Genomic DNA, 12,337 nt, shown 5'->3' with positions numbered 1-12,337 from the left:
CTAACTAGTTCGCTGCTTCGTTGGCCGATCTTTTCGCATGCGTAAAAGGTACAGCTTCGAAAAACTTTACTTAGTCTCTTCACATCTTCCATATATCCCGTTATTTCTAAGGAATCTGTGTCATCTGTAGTCGCGCGCCTTCTTATTCACCGTTAGAGAGTCCCCCTCCACCTCCAGGTTTTGTACATCTAGATCGGAGCATAACCTCAACGCCTTCACACAGGCCCTGGCTTCCGCCGCAAAAGGCTTAGAAATCCTCTCATGTCAAATAGAGTAAAAATTCGAAAGCAAAGTAAAATGAGAAAGATAAAAGATGTTCTGGGGTAAATTGAATTGAGGAAAGTAAAGGGAGATGTTTGTGGCGTTTTGTTATGAAAACGACAATAATTCATATCTTTTTTGGCGTTTTTTAAAAACGTCACTAAGTATGCAGCCCAACAATTTTTTTTTTTTCTTTTACTCTTTGATTATTATTATTTATTAAAATGGTTAAATTTTAATTTGGTCTCTCTAATATATTTAAATTTTAAATTTTTTACATATACTTTAATTTTTAATATCATTTAGGCTATATATTTTATAATATTATTAATTAATCCAAATAGTTAATATTATTAACTTTTGATTAAAATATTACATGATAATATATAATTGAATAACATGAACTCAACTTACAACTTTATGCACAATACCAAGACTAATAATGTAATTCAACCAAACATATATAATTATTATCATTTAAGTGATCATGACTAAAATTTTAAATTTTGAAAAGTACAAAAGATAAAATTGATCGATTTGAAAATACAGGACTAAAACTAATCAAATTAAAATATAAGGACTAAATTTTAAATTTAAATTTCACTTAAATAAATTAAGTGTAGAGGAATTAATATGAATTGAAATATTTTTAATATATCAAAATATTTTTAGATTAAATCTTAAACCATTTAATATATATAAAGTTTATCTATTATCTCTTAAATAATTTAAACTATAATCGTTTAATATATATAAACTTTAATATATTCAAATTAATATTATCACTTTTACAATTATATAAGAAATCATTTTATATATAAATAAAAAATACTAATTAATCTAAACCCTAAACCTCTTAACCCTTGTCCCATAAACCCTAAACCCTTACACCTTAAACTCCAACCCTAACCCCTAAACCCTAAATCATAATCCCTAACCCATAATTCATCATAAACCTTCAAATACTAGTTAACTCCTAAACCTTAAATCCTAAACCATATATCTTAAACCATAGTTAACTCATAAACCATAAACCCTAAACCATCTTAAACCATAAACCTTAAACTATAATGATAATTAATTCAATATTTTAAATTTAATACTATCTCTTTTACGATTATATAAGAAAATATTTAATATATTGTATAACCACAAATTTTAATAATTATTGTTTTAGCGGTTATAGATTAGTATTTCTGATTTTTTTGGGGTTAGGGGTTATATGACTTTTAGCGGCGTTTTACCAAAAGCGCCGCTAATGTTCTGGTTTTTAGCTGTGTTTTACCAAAAGCGCCGCTAATGCTCTATTTTTAGCGGCGTTTTAGTAAAAAACGTCGCTATTACTCTGTATTTTACAATTTTTGCGGTGTTTTTTGATAAAACGCCGCTAAAGCCCTATTTTCCTATAGTTTTTAGATTCTTTCAAAATTATCAAAATTTAGTTAACTGCCACGAATAAACTTAATATAGAACTAAGGACTACTAACTCACGAGTATCAAATATTATTAGGAATATTATAAAATTTATAGAGTTCGAATTAAACTCGAAATAATCTAAAAATATAGAATAGATGAGACTCGAACCTGGAGCTGGAGCTGTAGGTAGAGGTGTAACCGTTGTTAGAAAATAGAATGGGAAAAGGTCATATCTGACGTTACAGCTAGGGTTCAACAATCTTCCGCCTTGCCGTGTAGTTGTAAGATTTGCTAATGCTCCTCGCAGACATCTATCGCAATCCGTTCCTGATAATTTCGGTGTACACTGAGCTAGGGCGTACAGTGTTTGTGTTAGGTTTTTTACACAGGAAAAAAAACAGAACTAATTTACCCGTATAAAATATGAAATAAGTTTGAGATTCAAAGAAATGAAAGTTACAAGGAAAGCAACCAAAAATAGAAGCAAAATGGGTGAGAAAACTAAGAGAACAAGAATCGGCTATTCTCATTACATTCATTCATCAAATGTATGATGCACATATATAAAACTACAACAATATTTTTAACTTGAAGAAGTGAAAAAACATTAAATTCATCCTAATGATAACCTAAGGCCTGTTTAAAACTGGAAAGTATTTGACCAACTTTATCCAGTCAAAAAGTTTTCTGTCATATCATATACAGGTTGTCTGTTGCAAAAAAAAATACTTCATCCGGATAACATAAGTACATTTGTAGTTGTTGTATTTCATCCGGGTAACATACATACTGCTGTTTGTTGCCACCTTTAACATTCCTCCTTGGCTATAAAACAGCAGACTCCAATTTGCTTCTTCAAATACTAGAACCTGGTGGCAGCTAACGGCTTGGTCAAAATGTCTGCCAATTGAACTTCTGAGCAGCAATGGACCAAGTTGATCTCCTTTGACAACTCTGCCTCTCTCACAAAATGGTATTTGATCTTGAAATGCCTAGTTTTGCCATGAAACATAGGGTTCTTGGCAATTACAACAGCTGACTGATTGTCAACTTTGCTTCAGCTTGACCAACATTTAAGTCATCCAACAGCTTTCTAAGCCAAATTGCTTGATTAACAGCTCCAGCAGTTGCAATATACTCTGCTTCAGCTGTTGATTGAGTAACAGTTTGTTGCTTCTTTGAGCTCCAGCTAAAAACTCCTGATCCTGGAATGAAGAAGTATCCCGATGTACTCTTCATATCATCAACCGAGCCAGCCCAATCACTGTCTGAATAACGACCAGCTTCAGTTCCTCTGCTCTCTCAAACTTCACACCATAGCCTAAGGTGCCTTTGACATACCTTAGGACTCTTTTAGCAGCTTTAAAGTATGCAACATTGCAGCAGTGCATGAATCTCGATGGAAGACTAACAGCATACAAGATGTTTGGCCTTGTTGCTGTCAAGTAGAATAGACAACCAACCGAACTCCTATACTTCTTTTCATCTACTCGATCATGCTCATTGATGCTTGAGTGTTTCTCTCTTAGTGCAACAAGAGTGCTAACAGGCTTGCACTTTAACATGCTGAATTTACTTAAAACTTTCTGTGCAAATGCTTGCTGGCTTATGAAAATGCCAAGCTCATTCTGATTAACTTCTATACCAAGAAAGTAGGTCATCAAACCTAAATCAGTCATCTCGAACACATCTAGCATTTGCTTCTTAAAGTCTTCAATCAGCTCACCCTTGCAACCAGTAACCAATAAGTCATCCACATAAAGTGAGACTATCAATAAGGTTTCTTTCTCAGCCTTCTTCACATAGAGTGTAGGCTTACTTATGCTCTTCTCAAATCCAAGCTTCGACAGGTATGCATCAATCATGTCATACCAGGCCCTTGAAGCCTGTTTTAGGCCATACAATGGCTTTTTGAACTTGTAAACCTTGTCTTCCTCACCAAGGACCTTGAAACCCTCAAGCTGTTCTATGAAGATTTCTTCATTGAGAAATCCATTCAAAAATGCTGACTTTACATCCAATTGATGCACTTTCCACTATTTTTGAGCAGCTAAGGCAAACAATAGCCTTATGGTGTCTAACCTTGCAACAGGTGCAAAGGTTTCAAAATAATCAACACCTTACTGCTGACTGTACCCCTTTACAACTAATCTGGCCTTATGCTTGTTCAGAGATCCATCTGATTATTCTTGGTCCTGAACACCCATTTGACACCTATGATCTTTCTGTTTACTGGCCTATCAACCAGCTTCCATGTGTCATTTTTATGGATCATCTTCATTTCAGCTTCCATAGCCTTCTTCCAGCATTCTTCTTTAGCAGCCTCTTCAAAATTTGAAGGTTCAACTATTGCAACATTACATCTTTGATAGATGTCTGCAATAGTCATTGTTCTTCTCACAAGTGTTTCATCAAAATTATCATCAATTGGCCCTTCTTCAGCTAGCTCCAAACTGCTGTCCAGCTGATCTTCATCAGTTAACCTTGCATCAGCATTATTCCAGCTCCATACTCTACCTTCATCAAACCTCACATCTCTACTTACTAATATTTTTCTTTGTAGAGGGATCATACACCCTGTAGCCCTTATTGATGCTGCTGTAGCCAACAAATATTCTTGGAACAGCCCTTCTCTCGAGCTTGGTTCTCTTCTCAGCTAGAATAATGGCATAGCAAGCACAACCAAACACTTTTAGATGTGAAACAGAAGGTTTGATTCCATGCCAGGCTTCAAAATAAGTCTTTTCCTTCACAACAACGGTTGGCAATTTGTTGAACAGGTATACTGAGGTATTGTAATGGCCTAAATTCAAGGTTAGCGGAACAATGGTTTTGTAACCATAGATCCGATTTAAAGAAAAATTTTCCTATCAATATTTTCATACGATTTTCCTATCATATAAATTTTCAAGCAAACAGTTATCAGTCTAATATTAAAATGGCTCCGTATGAAGCTTTGTATGGTAGAAAATGTAGAACACCGTTATATTGGACAGAGCTCAGTGAAAGGAAGATACATGGGGTTGATTTGATCCTAGAAACAGAAGAAAAAGTAAAGGTTATTCGAGATAGTCTAAAAGCAGCTTCTGATCGTCAAAAATCATATGCCGACCTTAAGCGAAAAGAGATTGAATTTCAAGTCGGTGACAAGGTATTTCTGAAAGTGTCTCCTTGGAAGAAAGTTCTTCGATTAGGTCGAAAGGGTAAATTGAGTCCAAGATTTATCGGGCCCTATGAAATCATAGAAAGAATTGGACCGGTCGCTTATCGATTGGCATTACCACCGGAACTTGATAGAATCCATAATGTTTTTCATGTATCTATGTTACGACGATATCGATCAGATCCTTCACATGTTATTTCTCTGATAGAAGTAGAGATTCAATCGGATATGATTTACAGTGAAGAACCGGTCAAGATATTGGCACGGGAGACAAAAGAGCTTAGAAATAAAAAGATAAATTTGGTGAAAGTATTGTGGCAAAAGCACGGGATTGAGGAAGCAACATGGGAACCGGAGGAGGCAATGAGGAAACAATACCCAAACCTCTTTACTGGTAAGATTTTCGAGGACGAAAATCCTTAAAAGGGGGGGAGAGTTGTAATGGCCTAAATTAAGGTTATCGAACAATGGTTTCAGAACCATAGATCCGATTTAAAGAGAAATTTATTTCAATATTTTTCTTGAAAATTTATATGATAGGAAAATCGTATGAAAATATTGATAGGAAAATTTTATCGATTTAGTGATTAGTTAGAAAAAGAAATTATTAAAGAAATTGGGTAAAATAAGGTATCGGGACCTTTATCTCATAAAACCGAGTCAAAAATAATTTTATAAATATTTATGAAATTTTATTAATGTGGTATTAAAATTTCGTTAGGAAATTTTAATGTTTGGGTAGTCAATTAAATGAAAAGGACTAAATTGTAATAGGTGTAAAAGTTGCTAGAGTGATTAAATAGCTTAAGAGCCTAATGAGAAAGGATTTAAAAGGAAATTAGACCCAAAAGTTATTTGGGCTGGACGGCAAGGGTATGAAATCAGCAGAAAAATTGATAAATTAAGGGTAAAATTGGAATATTGCAAAATTAACTAAATAAAACTAGGACTAAATAGGAAATATCTAGATTTCTCTTCATTTCTCTTCAATTCCAGCAGCTAAAAACGCCAGAGGAGGGTTCTCTAAGCTGGTATTTCATAATTTTTGCACCAAGTGAGTTAATCCTTGCCTTTTTCTTGTAGTTTTTGTGTTTCTAAGACTTTTACAACTAGGTCCTACTATTAAATTCATTAGTTTTTGATTTCATGGATGAAATTGAAAGTCACCATGGTTGAGTGCTGTAATTTTATGATGAAATAGAATGAAATTAAAGCTTTAATTTGTTTATGAGATGATTTTATTAGGCAATTTCAATGGAAATTGATTTTTAGGACCTAATTGTGAAAATATTTGGAATTAAAGTCTATTGCTGAAATTCTGATTCCTAAAGGTTGTAAAATAGTTTAAGGTGATAGAATAAAATGTTAATTGAGAAAAATCAGCTCAATTGAGAGGCTAATTGAGTAGGGACGAAATTATCATTTATTAAAAGCTTAGGGGAAAAATGGTAATAAACAGCTTGCACTAAAACAGTTTGGACAGCAGCAGTAGACTAACTTTGAAAAATCACCAAAAATTGTAGGAATCGAATTAGAAGATGAACAAAATATGGAATTAAAGCTTATTGAGTCTAGTTTCTCATAAAAGAAATATTGTAAGCAATGGATTTGTAAATTTTGAGATATAATTAATTTTGTGAGACAAGGTCAGAATGAATTCGGGTTCCCTTGTTCTGACTTTGAAAAATTATAAAAAAATTGAATAAAAATAATTAGGGACTTAAATTTAGATGTCTAGAATTATAAATGAGTCTATTTTTAATATAAATAAACGAGAACATCATTTGAATTCTGTATAAAGAGATAATTTATTTTTAGTGAAGAAGGGTCAGAACTGTTAGACAACAGAAAATGGGTGACTTTGAAGAATAAACTGTAGTGATTGGCTAAATCAAAAATTCTGAAAATTTTTTTGGTAAAAATATATATGAGTCTAGTTTCAGGAAAAATTAACGGATCTTAATTTGGAGTTTCGTAGCTCAAGTTATAAATAATTTAGTGACTATGACTCAAGTAGACAGCTTTGAATGAATTATAAATAATAGTTGAATTATAGAGAATGTTGCATATGAACATGAAATGTATTAAATTGATAATTAAATTAATTTATTTAGATCCAGAAGATTCAAATACGAAGCTAGATCGAGGAAAGGAAAAAGTTCGGGATTAGTAGATTTTTACTGTTTACAAACAAGTATCAAGGTAAGTTAGTGTAACTTGAATTATATTCTTAAATGCTTGAGATTGTATGTTATTGATGTGAATATGATTTGAGTGTTCATTATATGAAAATTAATGAAACATTGATATATTTGATAAAATGGGAAGAAATCCCGGTTGAATGAAAGGAAAATTTGATGGATCTCTGAAAAGGAATTGACGGTAAAAAGGATCTAGCCCGGACGGGTGATCCTATCCTGATATAGCCCTCCGAAGAATATGTGTAAATGGATTTAACCTGACGGGTAATCCGAATTAGGGTCTGAATTTAGCCTGGACTGGTAATTCAGATCCAAGCTCATTAGAGTAATTGTCGTTGCAGGGGATTTAGCTTGGACTGGTAATCCCGCTGCAAGGTTGAGGTTCGCAGGAGTGTGCTCTCTGAAATGGATATGTGCGCACATGAATATGAATTGACAGACCCGGAATTATACACTAAAAGTGTACCTCTGAAAATCCATCGAAAATTCCAAGAAATTCAACGGGATAAATATGGAAAAATAACAAGGAAATGGAAATCATGGTATTGACGAGCTCATCAATCATAGTATATATTATTGGTACATGGAAATTATTGTACTAACTTGAATGTTGAGTTTGTGCATATTAGGGTAATAATGCATTGAATGGATATATGGATGTTTATTGTATTGTATTGAAAATATTAGGTAAGTATAATTCTTGTTACATGAGCTTACTAAGCACAAAGTGCTTACCCCGTTTCCTTTTTCCCTATTTTGTAGTGTTAAGAGCTCGGAGGTCGGATTTGGTCGGAGACACATCACACTGTCAACCTCAGGATTTCGGTATATAAAGAAACTTTATTTTAGAAATCAATGGCATGTATAAGCTAACAAAGTAAATGTTAACGTGAAATGAATGTAAAGTTAGCCATTAGTATGGTTAACAAACCTGGTTATAGATATGTGACGACGTTATCTTATATAAATGCATGAATCTATCATAAAAATATGTTGAATTGATTTGGTTGATGTGGATTTGTCTCGATTTAATATTGCAGGGAAGGTTAGATATTTAAAAAAAAAAAATATATATATATATATTTAATTCATAAACTCCGGTAATGCCTCGTACCCTATTTCGGCAATGAATACGTGTAGGGGTATTACAGGTATTAACAGCCTCAGCCCAAAACTTGCTTGGCAACTTACTATCAAACAGCAAACATCTAGCCATAACAAGTACTGTTCGATTCTTCCTCTCACATACTCCATTTTGCTGAGGAGTATAGACTGTTGTTAGCTGATGATGAATCCCAGCTTGTTCACACAACTTCTGGAACCTTTCAGACAGATACTTAGTGCCATTATCTGTTCTTAAAGCCTTAATCTTGCAACTAGACTGATTTTCAGCCAATACCTTAAATTTGTTGAAGGCTTCAAACACTTCAGATTTCTGCTTCAAGAAATAAACCCAGCAAAACCTGGTTAGATTATCTATAAACAGTACAAAATACTTATTTTTATTTAAGGAAGAGGTCTTCATTGGTCCACAGACATCAGAATAGACTAACTCAAGTCTTTCTTGAGCCCTCCATGCCACATTAGCAGGAAAAGGTAACCTGGTTTGCTTACCAAGCTGACAAACCTTACAGACAGTGTCTTTGGCATCAACTTTTGACATGTCTTCAACTAAGTTCAACTTGTACAACTGATCAAGTGACTTGTAATTAACATGTCCTAATCTCCTGTACCATAGACCAACATCATCAATAAGGCTGGTGTAAGCCTTCTTCTCAAGTTGATTGACATCAAGCATAAAACATCTGTCTGTCATTGCTACTGTGACCAACTCCTGACCATAAGAGTCTTCAACAATGCATGAGTCACTCTTAAAAGCAAGTGAGTAACCTTTTTCTACAAGCTAACCAATACTAAGTAGATTCTGATCTATGTCAGGTACAAAAAGTACATCAGAAATCACTTTGTTACCTAACTTTGTATTGATCACCACATTGCCCCTGCCTTTGGCTTCAATCAGGTTTCCATTACCAATCCTGATCTTTGAGGCAAAACTTCTGTCGAGCTCCTTGAACAGCCTTTCATCAACTGCCATGTGGTGTGTGTAGCCACTATCCACTAGCCAGTCACAACTAACCTTGCTCGAGGTTGCAAAACAGGAGGCTGTAAAAAGATGCTCCTCCTAAGGTTGATGATCCTCAGCAGCCTTAGCTTGCATTTGTTGCTGAGCTTATGCCTTCCCTTTATTTTTGCATACCTTCTCAACATGTCCCAGCTGTTTGCAGCTCCTGCACTGAACATCTGGTCTGTGCCAGCAGTTCTTCTCCAAATTTGAAGTCTTCTTGCAGTGAATGCATGGTGGAAATCTATTATTCCCTGCATCTCTCCTTGATTTCTCCCTTCTATCGACCCAAGGTTTCTTCCCCTTTTGACTAGAACCTGAGCCTTCTTTGGCCTTTGCTTGAAAAGCTCATTTAAGATGCTCTTCTTGCCTATTGGCCCTCCTTTGCTCAAGTGCATATAGGGAATTTACCAACTCAGACAATGAGATGGTTGATAAATCCCTCGAGTCCTCCAATGAAGAAATCTTTGACTCAAACTTCTCTGAGAGAGTTGTAATGACATTTTCAACAACTCTGCTCTCACTGAAATTATCACCAAGGAGCCTAATGTTATTGACTATGGCCATTATTCTGTCAGAGTACTGCTTAATGGTCTCTGACTCTCTCATCTTTAGATTCTCAAAATCCCTTCTAAGGTTGATCAGCTGTTACTGCCTTGTTTTGTCTGACCCCATAAACTCCTCCTTTAGCTTCTCTCATGCTTGCTTTGGTGAATCACAAGCCATTATTCTTGTGAAGATCATATCAGAGACCCCAATTTGCAAGCAGGCCATTGCTTTATGCTTCTTGGCACACTCTTCACTGTGTTGCCTTATCTGAGCAATGGTTGGATTGGCCCTCAATGGGGGTCGTTCAGCATCATTCTCGATCACACTCCACAAATTATGTGCTTGAAAGTATGTCTTCATCTTAACTACCCAAATGTGGTAGTTTTCTCCAGCAAACACAGGTGGTAGTGGTGGTGTGAAACTCATCTTTGCAACAAACAAACAGACCAACAAAAAAACAGCTTCTGCTTCTTTTCTCTCAAACACAACCAAGGTCCTCAAAGACTTAGGCTCTTGATACCATTTGTTAGGTTTTTTACACAGGAAGAAAAACAGAACTAATTTACCCGGATAAAATATGAAGCTCTTGTTGAAGCTAGAGCAACAAAGCAATAATTTCGGATAAAATATGAAATAAGTTTGAGATTCAAAGAAATGAAAGTTGCAAGGAAAGTAACCAAAAATAGAAGCAAAAGGGGTGAGAAAACTAAGAGAACAAGAATCGGCTATTCTCATTACATTCATTCATCAAATGTATGATGCACATATATAAAACTACAACAATATTTTTAACTTGTAGAAGTGAACAAACATTAAATTCATCCTAATGGTAACCTAAGACCTGTCTAAAACTGGAAAGTATTTGACCAACTCTATCCAGTCAAAAAGTTTTCTGTCATATCATATACAGATCGTCTGTTGTAAAAAAAAATACTTCATCTGGATAGCATACGTACATTTGTAGTTGCTATATTTCATCCGGGTAACATACATACTGCTGTTTGTTGCCACTTTTAACAATTTGAAACCCTGAAATAATTTCCTCTCTAGTCGCAAATTTTTTAGCACCTGACGGTTCATTTGCTACCTGAGTTATCGTATCATTCATCGTACTCGCCACTACCAGGCCGAAGCGTTCTGATTCACTAACATTCTGAGCGTTATATGTCGAATAACTAGGTGTTTCAGCCACAACGGAAAATATATTTTTATCCGAGTATCGTAGGAGACGTTGGTCATCCCAAACCACCGCCGTTGTTTCAATAGGACAAAATCGGGTAACATCGGTGACAACAAAAGTGACACACGCTTGGCAAAGGCTAGTTGAAATATCCCTACGGCAAAGAAAAAGACCGTATACTATGTCAGGGCTCTTGCCTGAGGTTGTGTTGTAGAAACCATCTCTATGGGTGACATTTGATGACAGTGAAGACAAGAGGGTATCGCGGTTGGCTTGACAAGTGCTGTTTATGGTGAAAGTGGTGGTGTTTGGACAATCGTGGTGGATATAAGTAGGCGGTCGAACCTGAGCTTTAGTTGCAGGACTAAGCAGGGAAAGGACTATTACTAATAGCCACAAGTTTATAAAAGTCATCACCTTGTTTTAGCTTGGATTATAAGACAAGAGATACCAGATTTATAAATTATAAAATGGGTTGTTGTATAAAGGGCAATATTTTTCGCCATTGCAGAAAATTCGTTGATCCTTTACTAAAAAAATTGAGTCAAATTTTTGGATTGTATTAGTCTACAATGAAGACTAGAAATCTCAATCAAACTGGAAGCTAAGAACTTAAAAGAGTAGGGTCAAAAATGAATACTCAATGAGCCAGTTGGCCACGACTCTCGGTGGGTCGAAACACTCAAGTAATCGGATTGCAGTAGTACTGAGTAATCTAATCTGTTCCACTTGAAGGGGTTTTTGGATTGTAGTAGGCAAGCACTTTCAGTTTGTTGTTTTCTCGTGCATATGTGTAATAATAGAGAATTTTAAGTCATGGTCTTGGTTTTTTTAAAAAAAAAAAATTATTTCCTCTTTTGTTATTAATTGATCGAAATCTCATAAATATGACAAAGCAGTTTATGGTCCAGGAAACTACACTAGTCAGCCACAATTTTGCAACACGACTATGGGCAGTAAATTTGACAAAAAAAAGAACAACATTTCTTCATTGTTTTTTTCTTCATAAGCAAAAATTTCCACTTTGTCATGAAAACAAAAATGAACATGTGTATTCTTCGTTTTTGAATCCAAAAGAAGATTTCTATAAGAAATTCCATTTTCCCATAGAAATAAGTTTGGTTAATAAAGACTAATAAATGAGAAGATTAATTGCAGAGAAAATAGAAAACGATTCATACATGAGAATTACACAAAAATCCAAATGAGGCCAGTGACCTAGGTTGGGTCATGACACTCCTTTTTACATTTAATTCTAAGTCTCATCGACACTATATCCTAATTATATTATATTATATTATATTATATTATATTATATTATATTATTCTAGCTAAGGAAATAATAATCTATATTTACATTATAATTTTATAAAATTGATTTTAAATAAATTATCACTTTATTTAAAATTTTACTTGTTGACGAACGTCGGTAGATAGCTATCTAC

At 34.5% G+C, this 12,337-nt stretch overlaps 1 long non-coding RNA gene across 1 annotated transcript; it reads left to right on the top strand.

Moving 5' to 3' along the window:
* Positions 1-5,075: 5,075 nt before the first annotated feature.
* Positions 5,076-8,030, top strand: LOC128281845 (uncharacterized). Its single transcript, XR_008272112.1, has 3 exons — positions 5,076-5,234; positions 6,955-7,042; positions 7,804-8,030. It is a non-coding gene; the product is annotated as an uncharacterized LOC128281845 (long non-coding RNA).
* Positions 8,031-12,337: the final 4,307 nt, after the last annotated feature.

Source organism: Gossypium arboreum, chromosome 10 (assembly GCF_025698485.1).
Source record: "Gossypium arboreum isolate Shixiya-1 chromosome 10, ASM2569848v2, whole genome shotgun sequence".
NCBI classification, from domain to species: domain Eukaryota; kingdom Viridiplantae; phylum Streptophyta; class Magnoliopsida; order Malvales; family Malvaceae; genus Gossypium; species Gossypium arboreum.
Note: the sequence above shows the minus strand (reverse complement) of the source record. Positions and strands in the feature narration are given on the sequence as shown.